Source organism: Sus scrofa, chromosome 2 (assembly GCF_000003025.6).
Source record: "Sus scrofa isolate TJ Tabasco breed Duroc chromosome 2, Sscrofa11.1, whole genome shotgun sequence".
Taxonomy (NCBI): Eukaryota; Metazoa; Chordata; class Mammalia; order Artiodactyla; family Suidae; genus Sus; species Sus scrofa.
This window is the reverse complement of record NC_010444.4, coordinates 150257129-150273878: the sequence shown is the minus strand read 5'-3', so window position 1 is coordinate 150273878 and position 16750 is coordinate 150257129. Positions and strand designations below refer to the sequence as shown.

General features: G+C 51.2%; 1 protein-coding gene across 6 annotated transcripts in view; it reads right to left on the bottom strand.

Moving 5' to 3' along the window:
• ABLIM3 (actin binding LIM protein family member 3) overlaps positions 1-13694 on the bottom strand; it is a 163030-nt gene extending 149336 nt beyond the window's left edge. For 3 of the 6 annotated variants that reach the window (XM_021084996.1, XM_021085001.1, XM_021085002.1), the window contains exon 1: positions 13524-13684. The gene's annotated coding sequence lies outside the window, so the exon portion shown is untranslated. Of the gene's footprint in view, positions 1-13523 lie in introns of all 6 variants that reach the window. The other 3 variants (XM_021084998.1, XM_021084989.1, XM_021085003.1) reach the window with 3 other exon arrangements.

Here is a 16750-nt window from a genome sequence, read left to right as displayed (position 1 = left end):
CTTCAACCCTTTTGAGACAGTGGGGATTCTGATTCTCTTTCCTATGCACCCTGCCGCCCTCACCAGCGACCTTCACCAGCACGTGTCCAGGCTCCTCGCCGAGCCCCCTAAACACGTCTCAAAACGCCTCCCTTTGATCCCTCTGAAGCTTGGTTTGATCTTCATCCGGAAGTGGAATGCGAATCCCAGCTAGTCACACCCTCTTCCCACCCCTCCAGTCGTTTGTCTACACTGAAGCCAGGCTACGGTCTACAAGAGAGTTCACCACATCCCCCTGCCTGAAACCCTGCAGCATTTCTGCTGTGAACAGAACACACGCATGTGTGTCTGTTTCTCTTACATGCGCATGAGCGTTCCTACATTCACTCAGTATTTCTCGGTACCTGCTCTATGGTAGGCGCAGCTCCAGACACTGGGGACAGAGCTGTGAGCAACGTCGCAGGAATTCTCTGCCCTCTCGGGCTTACCCTCCAGCACGCCTGGAGAGCCTCATGGCTCCTGCCCCCTTGCTCACTGGCCTCTTACTCCTTCCCACTAGTCGTGTTCCCTCCTGGCACAGGGTCTTGGAGGGACAGGCTGGTCCCTCTCCTGGGAATTCTTTTCCCTCTTGTCTTTGTGACGCTTATGTATCTTTCAGGTGTTAACGTAAAAGTCACTGCTGTCGGGAAGTCCTCCTTGATTGCCCGCCTGGATCAAACGCCCCTTCGATGTGCTCAGCAGCACTGACAGTCCCCCCTGTCGCCGCCCTTACTGCGCCGCCGTCTGGGCTACACTCCGATTGACCTCGAGGTCCTCAGTGCACTGCGGGTTCTGTGAGGGCAGGGGCTCTGTTTTCACTCACCCTTGCCGGGCGTGCCCAGGACAGAGGAGGCACCCACTTGGTATCATTTACAGGGAGGCACTTGTGTCTTCATCCAGGATCATTAAAACCTGGCCTGGGACGAATGAAGGCTGTGACGACGAGTGTGCTACGCACACAGCATCCAAGGAAGCAGTAACTTCTCAGCGGTCTTTACATCAGTCATCAATCCGTCTAACCTTGTTTGGATTCAGCCCATATTTTTTCCAGCTTATTTGCAAGATCTCGTGGGAGGCTCTTCTCAAGTTCAGCTCACTCTGTCAAGTGCATCCCTCTGCTCTGCTGACTATCCCAAAAAGGAAGTGAGGTTCGTTTCCTGCAACCAGATTTCGTGCAGAGCCTCAACCTTCCTGGTCCTCCATCCTCTCACCGGTAAGATGCTGGGCCCCCTCGGGAACTTCCCAGCTTCCTTCTGCCCACAACTGTGGGAGGCAGGGCTGGGGGCTGGCTCATCCAGGCTGCTGGGGGTGAGGGGAGACGCTGCGTGCACAGCTCCGCCTCCACCCTGAGAGCCAAGGAAGGTGGGGGGCCTCCCCGTGGGCCAAGCCGGCCACGGAGGGAGCAAGAACAGCAGCCTTGGATCTTGGGATGCTCTCTGGCCTCCTCACCACAGTCCCTCCCCTCCCCTCCCCCCTAGGAACCAAACTGTGTATCTCACTCCCAGAATGTGAGGAATGTGCCACAGGCTGATAGGCATGATGCCATCTGCAGAGAGGCGGGTGGGCTCTGCTCCCTTGAGGCCTGGCAGTGCAAGGACTCCGGGGCCTGAGGGCCGGGCTGCCCCTCCCATCCTCCCTGGGCCTCCTGCTGCCGCCAAGATCATCAGAGGCTGCATTGTGCCTGAGCGGGACTCGGTGCCTCATGTGCCTTTTGACGCAGAGAAGACAACGCAATACTGAAGGAGAAGGACCACACTGGAGGACGGATGCTACCTGACTTTAAGACGCACTACAAACCTACAGCCATCAAGACAGCGTGGTATCAACGCAAGAGAAGAGAGAGTTCAGGAAATAGGCCCCCATAAACAGTCAACTCACCTTTGACAAGGGAGCAAAGGCAGTCTTTTCAACAAATGGTGCTGGAACATCCAGGCCTGTGTCTAGTCTAGACCAGACGTAATAGTCCTCAGAACCAGTAGCTCAAAATGGAAAACAGACCTACATGTAAAATGTGAAACTGCAAAGCTCCTAGAAGACAACCCGAGAGGAACCCAGACGACCTTGCATATAATGATGCCTGTGTAGATACAGTATCAAAGACACGATCCAAAGGAGAGACAGGAACCAGACTTCATTGAAACGGAAAACTTCTGCTTCAGCCAAAGACCACGTCAAGAGAAGACAAGCCACAGGCTAAGAGGAACTATTTGCAAAAGACACGTCTCAGAAAGGCTTATTCTCCGAAATACACAAATAACACTTAAAACTCAACAATAAGAAATCAAACAACCCAATTAAAAAAGAGGCCCAAGACCGAATGGATACCTCCCCAAAGAAGATACGCAGACGGCAAACACGCATAAGAAAAGCTGCTCCACATCACAGGTCATCAGGGAAATGCAAATTAGCAGCTCTGCACACCTGGCCGAGTGGCCGAAGCCCAGAACACTGACGGGGCCGGCGCCGGTAAGCATGCGGAGCAACAGGCATTCTCGTGTCTTGACAGTGAGAATGCCGATAGAACCACCCCTCCGGAGGATAGTTTGGTCGTTTCTTCTGAAACTAAATGTACTCTTACTAAATAATCTAGCAATTATGCTTCTTGGCATTTATCCAAAGGAGGTGAACCCTTCTTTTCAAACAAATGCTTGCCCAAGGATGTTTCTAGCAGGTTTCATTATAACTGCCAACACTTGGAAGCAACCAGGATATTGTTCCGAACGTGAATAAATGGTCGTGCGTTCAGACAATAGAGTAATTTATTCAGTGCTGAAAAGAAATGAGTTAGCAAGCCACACAAAGACAAGAGGAACTTTAAATGCAGATGACTACGTGAAAGAAACCAATCTGAAAAGGCTACATAAGGTGTGAGACCAACTCCACGGCACTTGGGAACGGGCAAAACTGGACACGAGAAAAAGATGAGTGGTTGTGGGGGCAGGGCTAAGAATAGCAGAGCCCAGATTTTCAGAGCAGCGAAAAGATTCTGTGTGATGTTATAACGATGGATGTACCCGGATAATGATGGATATATCCATTGTCCAAACCCACAGAATGTACACCACCAAGAATGAACCCTTGGATAAACTATAAACCTTGAGTGATTACGCTGTGTCAATGTAGATTCTAGTGAGTGGGATTGATAATGGGGAGACCATGCTTGTGTGGGGGCAGCAGGTACATGGGAAATCTCTGTGCCTTCCTCTCAACTGTGTTGTCAACCTGAAACCACTCTAAAAACATTGTCTTTAAAGAATGAACAGAGCCTCAGGGACATGGGAGAAGATAACAAAACGTCCAACATGACATAATCAGATTCCCCAAATGAGAGGAGAGAGAACATGGGCGGACATTTCCTCAAAGACACAAATTCAGGAAGCTCAGTAACGGGAATCAGGGAAAACTGTCTCTAGTCACTTACAGTCAAAGTGCTGAAAACGGAAGGTGAAGAGGAAATATTGGAAGGGTCAGAGAAGAAGACACAGCACCTGTCGTGGGAAATGACAGAGTCTCTCCTTTGACCAAACATGCATCCATCTCCTCTGAGTCCCCTCTGTGACCAGGTGCCAACCGTGGGCTCCGTCCTTGGTCCACTGAGTCTAGTTTTTAGCACGAATCCCTCACTCGGGATCTGATCTCTTGCACTCTGATCGATTCCTCATCCTCATCCGCAGCATCTTATCACCTCGCCGTGGCTTCAGCGAGATACTCCCATCCCTGACTTGTCCTCTTAGTAATTTTCCATTTACTGACCCCTCCTGTTTCTTGGCTATTAATCTCCATTTGTCCTTGTAGTTGGAGTTGAGCCCGAGCCCTCCTCCCTGCTGCAAAACCCCAGCGTGGTAGCCCTTCTGGAATAAAGGCTCCCTTATCATCTTTAACAAGTGTCACAAATAACTATTCTTTAAAAAATAACCTCTCCAAAGACCTCTGACTTCTTATCACAAGCCATGGGAGCCAGAAGACTGTAAAACAACACTACTTAAAAGAGAGAGACTGTCAAAAGTGACTTCAAAAGTGAGACCCAACTGTATGCTATGCACCAGATATACACTTGAAATATAAAGACAGGTCAAAAACAATTGGGTGGAAAAAGATAGCATGTGAGGTCACTGAAATGGTACACCAAAGACAAAGTCAGTGTGCGCTTGAAGAGTAGATCTTTAAAATATACAAAGAAGCAATTCTGTTATATTTGGAATGGGTGGGCACAGAAGGGGGAACTCTGTGTGACTGGACCACTTGGCTGTACAACAGCAATTGAAGAAACATTGTAAATCAGCTACACCTTAGGAGTTCCCACCTTGGCAGCAGTGGAAAGGAATCCAACTAGGAACCATGAGGTTGCGGGTTCCATCCCTGGCCTCGCTCAGTGGGTTAAGGATCCAGCGTTGCCGTGAGCTGTGGTGTGGGTCGCAGACACAGCTCGGATCTGGCGTTGCTGTGCCTGTGGCGTAGGACGGTGGCTACAGCTCCGATCAGACCCCTCGCCTGGGAACCTCCATATGCTGCACGTGGCTCTAAAAAGACAAAAGGCAAAAAAACCCCAAAAAAACCCAAAACTATAATTAAAAAAAAAACACCCCCCCAACAAAAAAATAAACAAAAAGAAGCAACTGAGAGGAGAAAGAGAAATTCTATAATCACACCTAGGGATCTCAACACCCTCTCTCAGCAATTAAAAGAACAACAGAATAACACAGTTGAAAGAACACAAACAAATCGGAAAAAACAAAGATGCCTTGAAGACCACTTGATCACTTTGACGTAACTAATATTTATGGGACCCTATGTCCTGTAGCCATAGAATGGACATTTTCTCTCATGTAACCGCTACATTTACGAAGCCAGGTCAAACTTGCGGAAGAAGGCGACTCAAGTTCAAAGTCACCTCATCTGCAGATGATCTAGACACCCCCATCAAGTTCATCTCTGTAAGCACATTAACTTTGACTGTGGCATTTGCACACTTACGTATCTTTCATCCCCCCCAACTGGAAGGTTCACTGAAACCTCTTTGGGCTGACATACAAAAGGCTGCCCTCTCCGGCTGTCATTTTCACCCTCGTGTGGTGACTCACTATATTTCACCCCGTACCATGTTCCCCGCAGTTGGTATGGACTCTGTCCTATCTGCCCAGCCCGCCTTGCACCTTTGACGCCAAGTCTTCATCCATTTCTTTCCCACTTCCTCACGCTCCCGCTCAGTTTCACGCGGGATTGGCTGCATCCTCCAAAGTGCAGCTCAGTTATCATCTCCTTCGCCGCATCGCCTCGGATCAGAGGCAGGAGCTTCTCTCTCTCTCTCTCTCTCTGGAGCTTCACTGAATTGCGCTTCTGTCCCCTGTCACACACTGGTTCCACTAGGTGGTTTTTGATAAAATGACCTGGCCTTGAGGAGAAGGGATATTGGGACCATGGCTAGTTAGAGGCAGAAGCAGAATTTCAGGCCTGCGTGGAGCAGAGAGGCAAAGCAGCAGCCGCCTCCCAGCTCAGCCAATCTCTCGGACTTGACACTAAAGAATTAATCTGGCTCTATAGATGGCAAGGAGTAATCCATGAGGAGGACATGAATGGGTGGCTTTTGAAATCTCTCACACTGTCTGCAAATAAATGGAAAGCAAATGGCCACCATCTCTCGGAAAGGCCATGTGAGGATTTGGCTTCCTTGTCTCCAGGGAGATCCTTGTTTATCAGAGGGCCAGTCAAAACTGACAGTTATTTGACACCTCCTAAACGCTAGGTACTGAGATAGTTGTGTCATTGATGGCTTCTTAGAAATAAGGGACTAGCTTTGAACAAGAGCAAAGTGGCAGCTCTGAGCATAAAATTTCCAGGTGCTCTATGCCATCGCTTTAGAAAGGAGACGGGGAATTCTCTGCTTACAGCGCGCGCAGGCTGCAGGGTTTTGCAGAGAGTAAAGGAAGCTACTGGGCACAGCACCAGTACTGCTGTGGTGGGAAACTGCTCACATACCCTCCCCATGGAGAACAATGCATGACAGGGAAGTTAGAGTTACCCAGCAAAACCAAGCAAAGCTGGGGATGCTGCCTGACTCGATGCATGTTTAATATCTTCCAGAAAATACTGGCTCCATGTAGATTTACCCAGGAAGTGACCCGGTGCAAGGGTGCATGGTCAAGGTGGTGACAAGAATAAGGGAGAGATTTCTCCACTTGCAGCCTTTCGTTCTCCAAACTAAATGTCTCTTCCGGGGACATCACAGACACTCACTATTCAAAGTGTGACCCACAGACCAGAAACCTCGGCATCACCTGGGAGCCAGCTAAAAATGTGGAATTTCAGACTCCACCTCAAATCTACTGAAAGCTGAGCCTGCATCTAACAAGACTGCACATAAATGTTTTTGCACATTAACGTGTGTAAGCAGCACTGTCATGATACATACTCAAGGGCCAAATCTGGACCCCCAAACGGCCAGCACACAAAGAAACAGGTGTTGTCTCTTAGAGACCAAACCTAGAAGGAAAATGTCCATAAGATACATCATATTTGTACGTGTGAGACATTGTTAGCATTTTAGAATTTCATAATCTTCAGTGTTTTTACAAGAAAAAGCTTATTGGACACAGGATGAGAAAGAAGGGAGGCCAGGCATCGAAAAGCCCACAACCGCCCTCGGCAGCAGCCAGGTGCGCACGTCCTGGGAACCACCCCTGCGAGCTGTGCTGTCCCTGTGGCCGGGCCACTGGGTGTCACTCTTGGTCTGTGTGCATTTGGGGTCAGGTTTCTGAAGATGGTCCAGCCTCTGCTGAAGTCCCCCTCCTCCCTCTCTGGGCTGGTATATCTCCGCGGAAGGCTTTTCTGACCACGTGGGCACTAAATGGAGAGTAAAACTGTCTCGGAAGCTGACTTCTGATTGGCACATGGGGGAGGGGCCTGTCTGTTATAGAAGCAAGCAGAGTCCAGCATCAGTAACTAACTGCAGCAGCAGCACTTTGAAAACGAGTTCTTAAAACACAGATATATTGCATTAATCTTGCAATTTGTCCATTATTTCCTTCTTTCTATATTCTTCATTTTTTTATTTTATTATGCTCTTATATTTAATTGAATTCCTTCATTCTATGTAACATATAGATGAAATGGAAATTAAACCCAGAAAGAAGGATTGTGAAAAACCAGAACTGATAAAACCTTTGGAGAAATATAAATTATGTTTAGTTGGAGTTCCCATTGCGGCTCAGCAGGTTAAGAACCTGACATAGTGTCTGTGAGGATGTGGGCTCAATCCCTGGCCTCGCTCACTGGGTTAAGGACCTGGCATTGCTGCAAGCTGTAGTGCAGGTTGCAGATGCAGCTCGGATCCCTCACTGCTATGGCTGTGGTGTTGGCTCCTGATTTGACACCTAGACTGGGAACTTCCATAGGCCACAGGTGTGGCCCTAAAAAGAAAACAAAAGAAAAAACAAATTATGTTTAGGGAGTTCCCTGATGGCCTAGGGGTTAAGGGTTTGATGTGTCACTGCTGTGGTGCAGATTTGATCCCTGGCCTGTGAACTTCTACATGCCACCATGCAGCCAAAAAAAAAAAAACCAAAACCTTTTAAATTAGTTTAACACACTCTTTTTATTTATTTTAGTTTTTTTTTGCTTTTTAGGGCCACACCTGCAGCACATGGAGGTTCCCAGGCTACAGGGTGAATGGGAGCTACAGCTGCGGGCTTATGCCATAGCCACTGCAAATCGGGATCTGAGCCAAGTCTGCAAGCTACACAACTCATGGCAACATCAGATCCTTAACCCACTGAGCGAGGCCAGGGACTGACCCCACATCCTCATGGATACTGGTTGGGTTTGTAACCCGCTGAGCCACAACAGGAACTTCCTAACACTCTTGTTTTATTTTGCCTTTTTGTCTTTTAGGGCCGCACCCACGGCATATGGAGTTTCCCAGGCTAGGGGCTGAATGGGAACTGTAGCTGCCAGCCTACACCACAGCCACAGCAACAGGGGATCCTCCAAGCCCTGTCTGCAACCTGCACCCCAGCTCATGGCAATGCCAGATCATTAACCCACTGAGCGAGGCCAGGGATTGAACCCGCGTCTTCATGGGTGCTAGTCGGGTTCCATAACTGCTGAGCCATGATGGGAACTCTTTTTTGTTTGTTTTTGCACACTTATTTTAGCTCTCTTTCACTTCTAGTTCTTTTATGTCTCATTCTTGCAATGCAAATTCCCTGGATGGTTGGTTGCGTCTGCTCATCTTCCCTCCTGGTAGTTAATTTCCTTGTGGGATTTGTATCTCATGAACTATGAACTACTCTTTTAAACGTCTCTAACATTTGGGGGGGGGAAGCAAAAACAAAGGGGGAGGCATCTCATAAAACTTGCCCTGTTGAAAGAATCCTCATGGAGTAGGTTTTTTTTTTTTAATTTTTTAATTTGATTTTTTAAATTTTTTTGTCTTGTTTGTTTGTTTTATCTTTTCTAGGGCCTCACTCATGGCATATGGAGGTTCCCAGGCTCAGGGTCGAATTGGAGCTGTAGCCACTGGCCTTCACCAGAGCCACAGCAACGCGGGATCCGAGCCGTGTCTGCAACCCACAGCACAGCTTATGGCAACGCCAGATCCTTAACCCACTGAGCAAGGCCAGGGATGGAACCCGCAACCTCATGGTTCCTAGTCGGATTCATTAACCACTGCACCACGATGGGAACTCCATGGAGTAGTTTTTGTAACTGTTTCTGCTGTCTTCCTAGAGAATCAACATCCAAGGACCAGTTTTTGTCACTACTGCCCAGACTGGGACCCTGAAGATCGCAGGGTAAGCTCCGACCCTACACCTTCTCAAGGAGCAAGTGGAGGGTTTGATTTTTCTCACAGATGTGTGGCTTCTCAGGGTATCCGGGGAAGGTGGGACTAAGTTTTCTAATTATTTTTTGATGGAAAAGCAACACTTCCAGGCTTCATGTTTCTTCCAGGGACCAAATGTCCAGCTCTCCTGCTTGCCATAGGCCCAAGGTCATCTCTAGTAAGGGGGGCGGGGGGCGGAGGTGGGCGCTAGAAGGCCAGCCAGCTCGAAGCACCAGCGTTCAGCCTGAAAGTTCCCAGGGTCCCTGAGGCATCTGCTCCCATGTGCTCAACAAGCCTGCTCTTGTTTCCGAGTCCCACTGATTTCCTTGATTTCTTTAAAGCAAGTATGTCCTAAAATATTTATCTTTGTCACATTTTATCCTACCTTGATCTTGAGCAATTCAATTGATCTTCTGGTTCTCTTATCAGAAATTTTCAAACAGGATCCTCTGAGCTGCGGGGGAGAAGAAAAAGTGAAAGGGGTACAGACACCTTCCTCACCCCAAACCCTTCTTGCGGCTTTGCTTTAGACTGGCAGCGCTTCTTGTATCCTGTTCTAAGACAGCCCAGCTGTAGGACTCTAGCAAGCACGTCCTTGCTCTGTGCCTCAGTTTATCCACCTGTACAAAGGGAACCATGGCAACGCTGTCTCACAGGACTGTTGTGAAGCCCAAGTGAGAAGATCTCTGTGAAACACGCTTGTTGGCGCCTGGTTCTGAGACAGGAGGGAAGGGGGCAGGTCATGACGTTTAAAAGAATGCCATAGCTGTTGAGAATGTGACCCAAACTGGTCAGAGCCTATCAGGCCTGAAATGGAGGGAGATGGGGTTCCAGGAACGTTGAGTCTCATCATGAGCTCATCGTGGTGACACATCGGCTAAATGACATGCCCACAGGCGCTGTGACAGCCCCAAAGCGGACCATAAAAAGGCTAAAAAGTGGGTGGGGACCCAATTCCTGGAAGTCTCCACCCCTTCTCCAAAAGAGCTGGAATAACCCTCCCCTTGTCAGCCTGTGAAAGTCCCCAACTCCATAATCGGGGCCTGTCGCCTCAAGAGACCGCAGTCCGCCTCCAGAGTGTGTATCTCAGCAAACCTGCTTTCAGCGGCTCAGGCACGCTCTTGACCTCGGTCCTGTGTGAGGCCAAGGCCCCTCACTTGGTGGCCGGTCCCAGGGGCTCACTCGAGACCCGGAGCGTGCCTGTCCTCCCTCACCCCGTCTTCCTGCAACATCCGCACAAAGGAGGGTGCCCCCCCCCCCCCGCTTGGTCCTCTGATCATAGAAATGTAGCCCACCTCGTCTGGGGGGAAGAGCCCTCCGGCCTCTCCACCTGCACCTCTCACGAACATGCTATGCTAATCTCCTTCCTATCACTTTGCCTCTCGCTGAATTCCTTCTGCGCCGAGACATAAAGAACCTGAGTGTCACTAAGTCCTAAGGCCACTTGTGTGGTTTCAGTTCAAAATAAGCACCCAGGAAGGGATCTTTGTTAGTTATTGGGATCCAAGTCATAGTTCTTTTAAAAAATGACTGAGGAGTTCCCGTCGTGGCTCAGTGGTTAACGAATCCGACCAGGAACCATGAGGTTTCAGGTTCGGTCCCTGGCCTTGCTCAGTGGGTTAAGGACCCGGCACTGCCATGAGCTGTGGTGGAGGCCGGCAGCTGTAGCTCCGATTCGACCCCTGGCCCGGGAACCTTCATATGCCACGGGAGCGGCCCAAGAAATGGCAAAAAGACAAAAAAATAAAAAAATAAAAATTGACTCTGAACTTAAAAAAATATATAGTGTCTTTTTAGATCGAGATGGGGCTTTCAAAACTAGATATATTCCAGGCTGAATAATTTCTAAAAGACCTTCTCATATGAAAGTTCTCTATTTCTAGTCAGCACTATCGTAGGAAGGTTCATTTTAGCCACGCGTGGAACCCAGCAGGACAGGCACAAAGACCTCTCTTGTCTTTGGTAATTTTCTTCCAGCCCCCAGACATTCCTTCAACCCCACTTCCCATCCCTAAGCAATTCTATTCTTGTCTCAATGATTCATAATGAACTGGCTGTAACAGTTGTCCAAGCTTCCTTCTGACTAGAGTCAGCCTTGACTCAGGGTTTCCCACCGCCCCATCATCTGTTCCTACATATTGTGCTACAACTGCTTATCTATAAATACATTTCGTTGAATGGCTCCTTTCCGGCCTTTACATGTACGGCTGCCCTCCGGACATGTCTCATGAAAGCGGGGCCGTGGAGTCTCAAGGAGAAGAGAATTAGGCAAAGGGTCTGTCTTTGTTTCACGGGAGAAGGTGCCTTTGGGAGGGGCATTTTCATTCTTGCTCTGATCCACTCAGCCCTTGTTCAGCTGAGGTCTGCACGCATGAGCCGGTAGCAGCTGCTCTTACTTGGAAGCGTGACTACACGATGAGCCAATGAGATGGTGAGTCAGGCTTCAGCGTGAGCAGCGTGGGCTGACGGGATGCACACTTCACATGCCAGTGTCAAGTGCAGAAAGTGGCAGTTCTGTGGCCTTCATTCAGGTGCAAGAACGCTACTGTCAGAGGTCCCTTGCTGTGCGGCAGAAACAAATCAACGAGTATCCATGCGGATGCGGGTTCGATCCCTGGCCTTGCTCAGTGGGTCGGGGATCCAGTGTTGTTATGAGCTGCGGTGTAGGTAACAGATGCAGCTCGGATCTGGCATTGCTGTGGCTGTGGCGTAGGGCCTGCCGGTGCAGCTCCAATACAACCCCTAGCCTGGGAACTTCCATATGCTGAGAGTGCCGCCCTGAGAAAAAAAAAAAAGAAAAAAAAAGAAAAAAAAACCTCTACTGTCTTCAGTGATGAGGTGAGATGCTCTCTTTGAGTCCAGAAAAGTGACAGGAACTCACTGGGTGTCGGCTTCTCTGCAGGTGGCTCAAACTGACATGACGTCAGCTGATGTACATTCCCAGCGTCTTCTGAAGGCCCAAGACCCTCAAGATCAAGAGGCTCAACTGTGAATGGCGTTGTTCCAACGCTACTGAGAATTTGGAGCCATGGTCACCGCTGAGTTGATACCTTGGGTAACAGGTGATGGGTACACTTGGCATAAAACATCCGCAGAGCATGTTGTCAAATGTCCAGTGGAAGCAGAGAGACTGTTAAGCCAGGCGCACCCAAGCTCTTAATGGCGCTGAAGTCTGAGGATGTGAGGAGGCTGAGAGGAGGACAGAGGACAGACAGGCTCCATCCGCCAGGACCACGGGGACCAGCTCAGCTTCTCACGGAGTCGTCCCAGTACCATTGGGCGAAAGAGTACTTTTCTTCATTGACTTGGCACCCTTGGGGAAGAGCAACGGATCACAGGTACACAGGTGATTTCTGGAATATCAGTTTTCTTTTTTTCTTGTTAGGTCTGCACTCAGGCATATGGAAGGTCCCAGGCTAGGGGCTGAATTGGAGCTGCGGCTGTAGTCACAACCACAGCAACCCTGGATCCCAAGCTGCATCTGCAACCTATGCTGCAGCTGTGGCAACGCCAGATCTGTAAGCCACTGAGCGAGGCCAGGGTTCAAACCCACACAGAGACAACGTCAGGGCCCTAACCAGCCGAGCCACAACGGGAACTCTCAGACTCTCAATTCTATTACAATGATTTGTCCTTAGTCCGACAGTGTCTCGATTTCCATTGCTTTATAAAAACCCTTGAGACTGAGAAGTGTGAGATCTCCAACTTTGACCTTCATTTTCAAGACTGTCTTGGCTATTCTGGGTCCCTCGTTCTCCACATAAACTTTAGTATCAGCTTGTCAACTTCAAAAAAAAGGAAGCCTCTGGGATTTTGAAACGGATTGCACTGAATCTGCAGATTCATTTGGGAATATTGTTATCTTACCAATATTAAGTCTTCCAAGTCCATGAACATGAGATGTTTTTCCATTTCTTTATATCTTTAATTTCTTTCAATGTTTGGTAGTTTCCAGAATATAAGTTTGCACTTCTTTTCTTCAATATATTTCTAAGTGCTTTATTATTTTTGATGTTTGCATAAATGAAATTGTCGTAATTGCATTTTTGGTTTGTTCATTGATAACGTATAGAAAACAACTGATTTTTGTACGTTGTCTTATATTCTGAAAACTTACTAAATTTTTTTCTGACAGTTTAAAAAAATTCGATTCCTTATGAGTTTCCACTTATAAGATTTTTGTCACCTGAGACTAGAAACAGTTTCACCTCTTCTTTTCCAACCTGAAGGCCTTTTATTTCAATTTTTGGCCTAGGTTTCCTTCAAATCTTCAGACCGTCTGACCTCGCTCATGCCCTGGGGGGTGAAAGGGCAGCCCCGGGTCAGCTCCGCATCCTCAGGTGCTCTCTCTCCGCCCGGGCTGGAGCCCCCGGCCTTGAAGGCGGGCGCACTAACCAGGCGCAGGTGAGAGCAGCCGGCCAGGAGGAGGCGGCGGCGGCCGCGGCGAGGACGCCGGCGCCCCCGGCCTCCTGCTCCCGGGACCCGACTGCCCGGCAGAAGCGGGGCTGGCAGCGCCCGCCCGCGCGCACCCCCGACCGCCGCGGCCCCGCGGCTCCGGAGCCCCGAGGGGGTGTGGACGCGGGGAGGCCGGGCGCGGGCCGCGCGCGGGGCGCCGGGCTCCGCGGGGCAGGCAGCGCGTCCCCGCCCGGCGGCCGCCCGCGGCGACGCGCCGCGCCCCGGGACCCACCTCTCGGCCGGCGTCGGGAGCCGCAGGCCCCTGCCGGGCCCCGGCGCCCGGCTCATGAAGCCCGCTGCCCGGCTGCGGCCGCGAATGGCACGGCGAGCAGAGCCGGGCGGCAGAGCTCGCCATCCGGGCTGCGGGCTCGCGGGGTGGCTGCGCGGGGGGCGCGGCCGCTCGCTGCTGCCACCTGCTGGGCGCGCCGGCGCGCACCCAGGCCCCGCCCCGCCCGGGCTTCCCGCGGGGTCCTGGGCGGGGAGGAGCGCGGGCGGGACCCCGGGGCCCTGCGGCCGGCGGCGGGGTGGGGAGGGGGCCCTGCCGGAGCGCTCTTCCGCTCCGTCCGTGCCGGGGTCCGAGGCCTCGGCCACGGCGGGCAAACAGGCCCGTCCTCGGGTCCTCGGGAGGGGCTGCGAAGCAAGGACTGGCTGTACAGGACCAAAGGCAGGGCCAGAGGGGTCACTCCCAGCTCTGCTTCTGACCCGCGGGGGGTGGTCTGGTCCTGGGCCTGGGGGTGCTCATCGCCCTCGGGTGTAGAAGGTGGGGGCTGGGCAAGTGGGCGGGAGGTGAGGGGTTCCTCCTGTCTCCTAACGTGGGTCCCTGCCTCCCCCTTCCTCCCCCTTGTCAGGGACTCACTTGTTGACAATTGCTTCTCTTTCCCAGGAGAGTATTAGCTCCATGAAAGAACAGATGTGTCTGCTGACTTTACCACAGCACTCACTTTCCCTCCAGAGCCTAGATGAGTGAAATGCCTGCTCCATAGCTGGCGCTTAGTCAATGTAGTGGATTGAACCCCCCAGGCCCTCTTACCTCCATACTTCTATAGATAGTGGTTGCATTATTCTCTGCCAAAGTATTAATTAGGAAAAAATCTCTCGAGGGCCCAGCTCTGGACTCAGCCTGGCAGATCCTTAATCTCGGCTCCATCACTTGCAGGTGTGTGACCTTTGGAAATTTACTCAGCCTCCCAGGGCCTCAAATTCTTCATCTGCAGATGAAGCCATGATAGTTTCACCTGACAGGGTGGTCGAGGTGTATTCAAAGCATAAACTCTTTAAAATACTAAGTACAGTGCATCCATGGGAAGCCTTCAATGGAGGTTAACTGTGACTGTTGTCATTTACTTGCACTGACGCATGTGACAAGCCCACTGTCTCCCTTTCTCCTCCATCAGCCAGCTAGACCTTCCCCGGGTCAATCCTGTCTCTGCATTTCCCTGCCTGGGCATGTGCGGTGCGCTCTGCCGCCATGGGGATTGCTGGGTGTGGTCCTTCCTCTGGGCCGGTGACAATGCTGCGAAATGAAGCTGGCTTGTGTCCCTGGTTCCGTCTCCTTGCTCTGTACTCAGAGTGCTAAGGCAGGGACCAGGCAAAGGGAAGCAGGCTTCTGGCTGCTTCGCTTCTCTGCTTCCAGTCCATCTCCAGCAACTGCAGTAGGAATTTAGTCCTGACTGCTTGGTTTCAGAGTCCTGTGAGTACCTGCATGAAAGTGCTTTCGAAGCATCATAAATTCATAGACGAAGGTTACATGGTCTTGACTCCTTGTTCTCGATCCCAGGATGACATTAACTTCCTTCTCTAGGACCCAGCATTTCTCCCCGTTGGGTGAACTCAGCTGAGCGAACAGGCCGTGCTTCCCAGCGTCTCCAAGTAACAAGATGCTTCCCAGGATCTTTTTTTATTGTCGCCTCCTGCCCACTCTGCGGTGCCCACGAGGCAGGGGTCACATTTGATAGCGGAGGAGCTGCACCCTGGATAGAAGCTCAGCCTCTTAGCCTCACACGGGGGCAAACCTGAACGTGAGGCCCACACCTCCTCGTGGAGGGGGCTTGTCACGTTGCCCAGCTGGCTGTGAAGGATTAGGCTGTTGAATCGTGGGCCATGTGGAAATCCCACATCACTCCTAATGGGAAAACAGTCTTCGTTTCCCTGCAAAGTTATGAGGACATGCAGACAGGGGTCCATGGAGACAAGATGCCACCCCACCAGGACGTCCATACCCACAGTGGCCACCAGGAAGGGGCGAGAGGAAGCGTGGGCTGGGCTTCTCTGCGGGGCTTGACCGGAGAGCTGTCAGACGATTTGGATCTCGACTCATTCCTCTCCGGCGCGTGAAACTGGGACCTGGGAGCAAAGCATCTCTTTGTTAGGAAGTCTTTTTTTTTTTTTTTTTTTTTTTTAGGGCTGCACCTGAGGCTTGTGAAAGTTCCCAGGCCAGGGGTCGAATCAGCGCTGCAGCTGCCGGCCTTTGTCACAGCCCAGCAACGTCTGTGACCTTCACCACAGCTCATGGCAATGTGGGATCCTTAACCCACTGAGTGAGGCCAGGGATTGAACCCCCATTCTCATGGAGACTAGTTGGGCTCTTAACCTGCTGAGCCACAGTGGGAACTCCTAGAAGTTTGTTGTGCACGTTGTTTTGGTTCCAGGAAGGGTGATAAACACCCTCCACCTTTCAGCTGACCCCCTTCCTAGCTCCTCCGGCCTCTGCGGGACGTGCTTCTTAGGACCCCATGTCACGGCCCGTCCCTGTTCTCATGCTCCTCATGCAGCCTGGCTCCAAGTCACCCTTATCAGTGACTCTCTCACCAGCACCGATTCTCTCACCCGTGTCTCCCTGTCTCACCCACTTTGCCAGCTGGGAGCTGGCTACTGTCCCTGCTCTGTCTCAGGCTACTGGAAGAAAGACGTGAGCACCCATGATCAGGCCCCTGCAAACTCCTCTCAGCCAGCCCAGCTCGCCTCTCACCGTGCCTCTCGTTTCTTTCCCATCAGTTTTGTTTTTTTTGTCTTTTGTCCTTTTTTAAGGCCACACCAGCGGCATATGGAGGTTCCCAGGCTAGGGGTCGAATCGGAGTTACAGCTGCTGGCCTCCACCACAGCCACAGCACCTCGGGATCTGCGCCCCATCTGCAAGCTACACCACAGCTCACCAAGCGCCGGATCCGTAACCCACTGAGCGAGGCCAGGGATCGAACCCGCAACCTCATGGTTCCTAGTCAGGTTCGTTTCTGCTGCGCCACGACGGGACCTCTGTTTCCTCCGTGTTCTTGATGCCGTCCTGCATCCCCCCCTCCAGCTGGCCCACCTCAGAAGAACCCTGTTTTGAGACAGGCTCCCTGGGCACACCCTCAGGTCCACCCCAGTGTCCTCCCCCGGACACGTCTAGGTTGGCGTTCTTCCCTCCTGCATCTGTAGTCTGCTCTCTGGTTCATACTGGTGACACAGAGCTTTATCTGG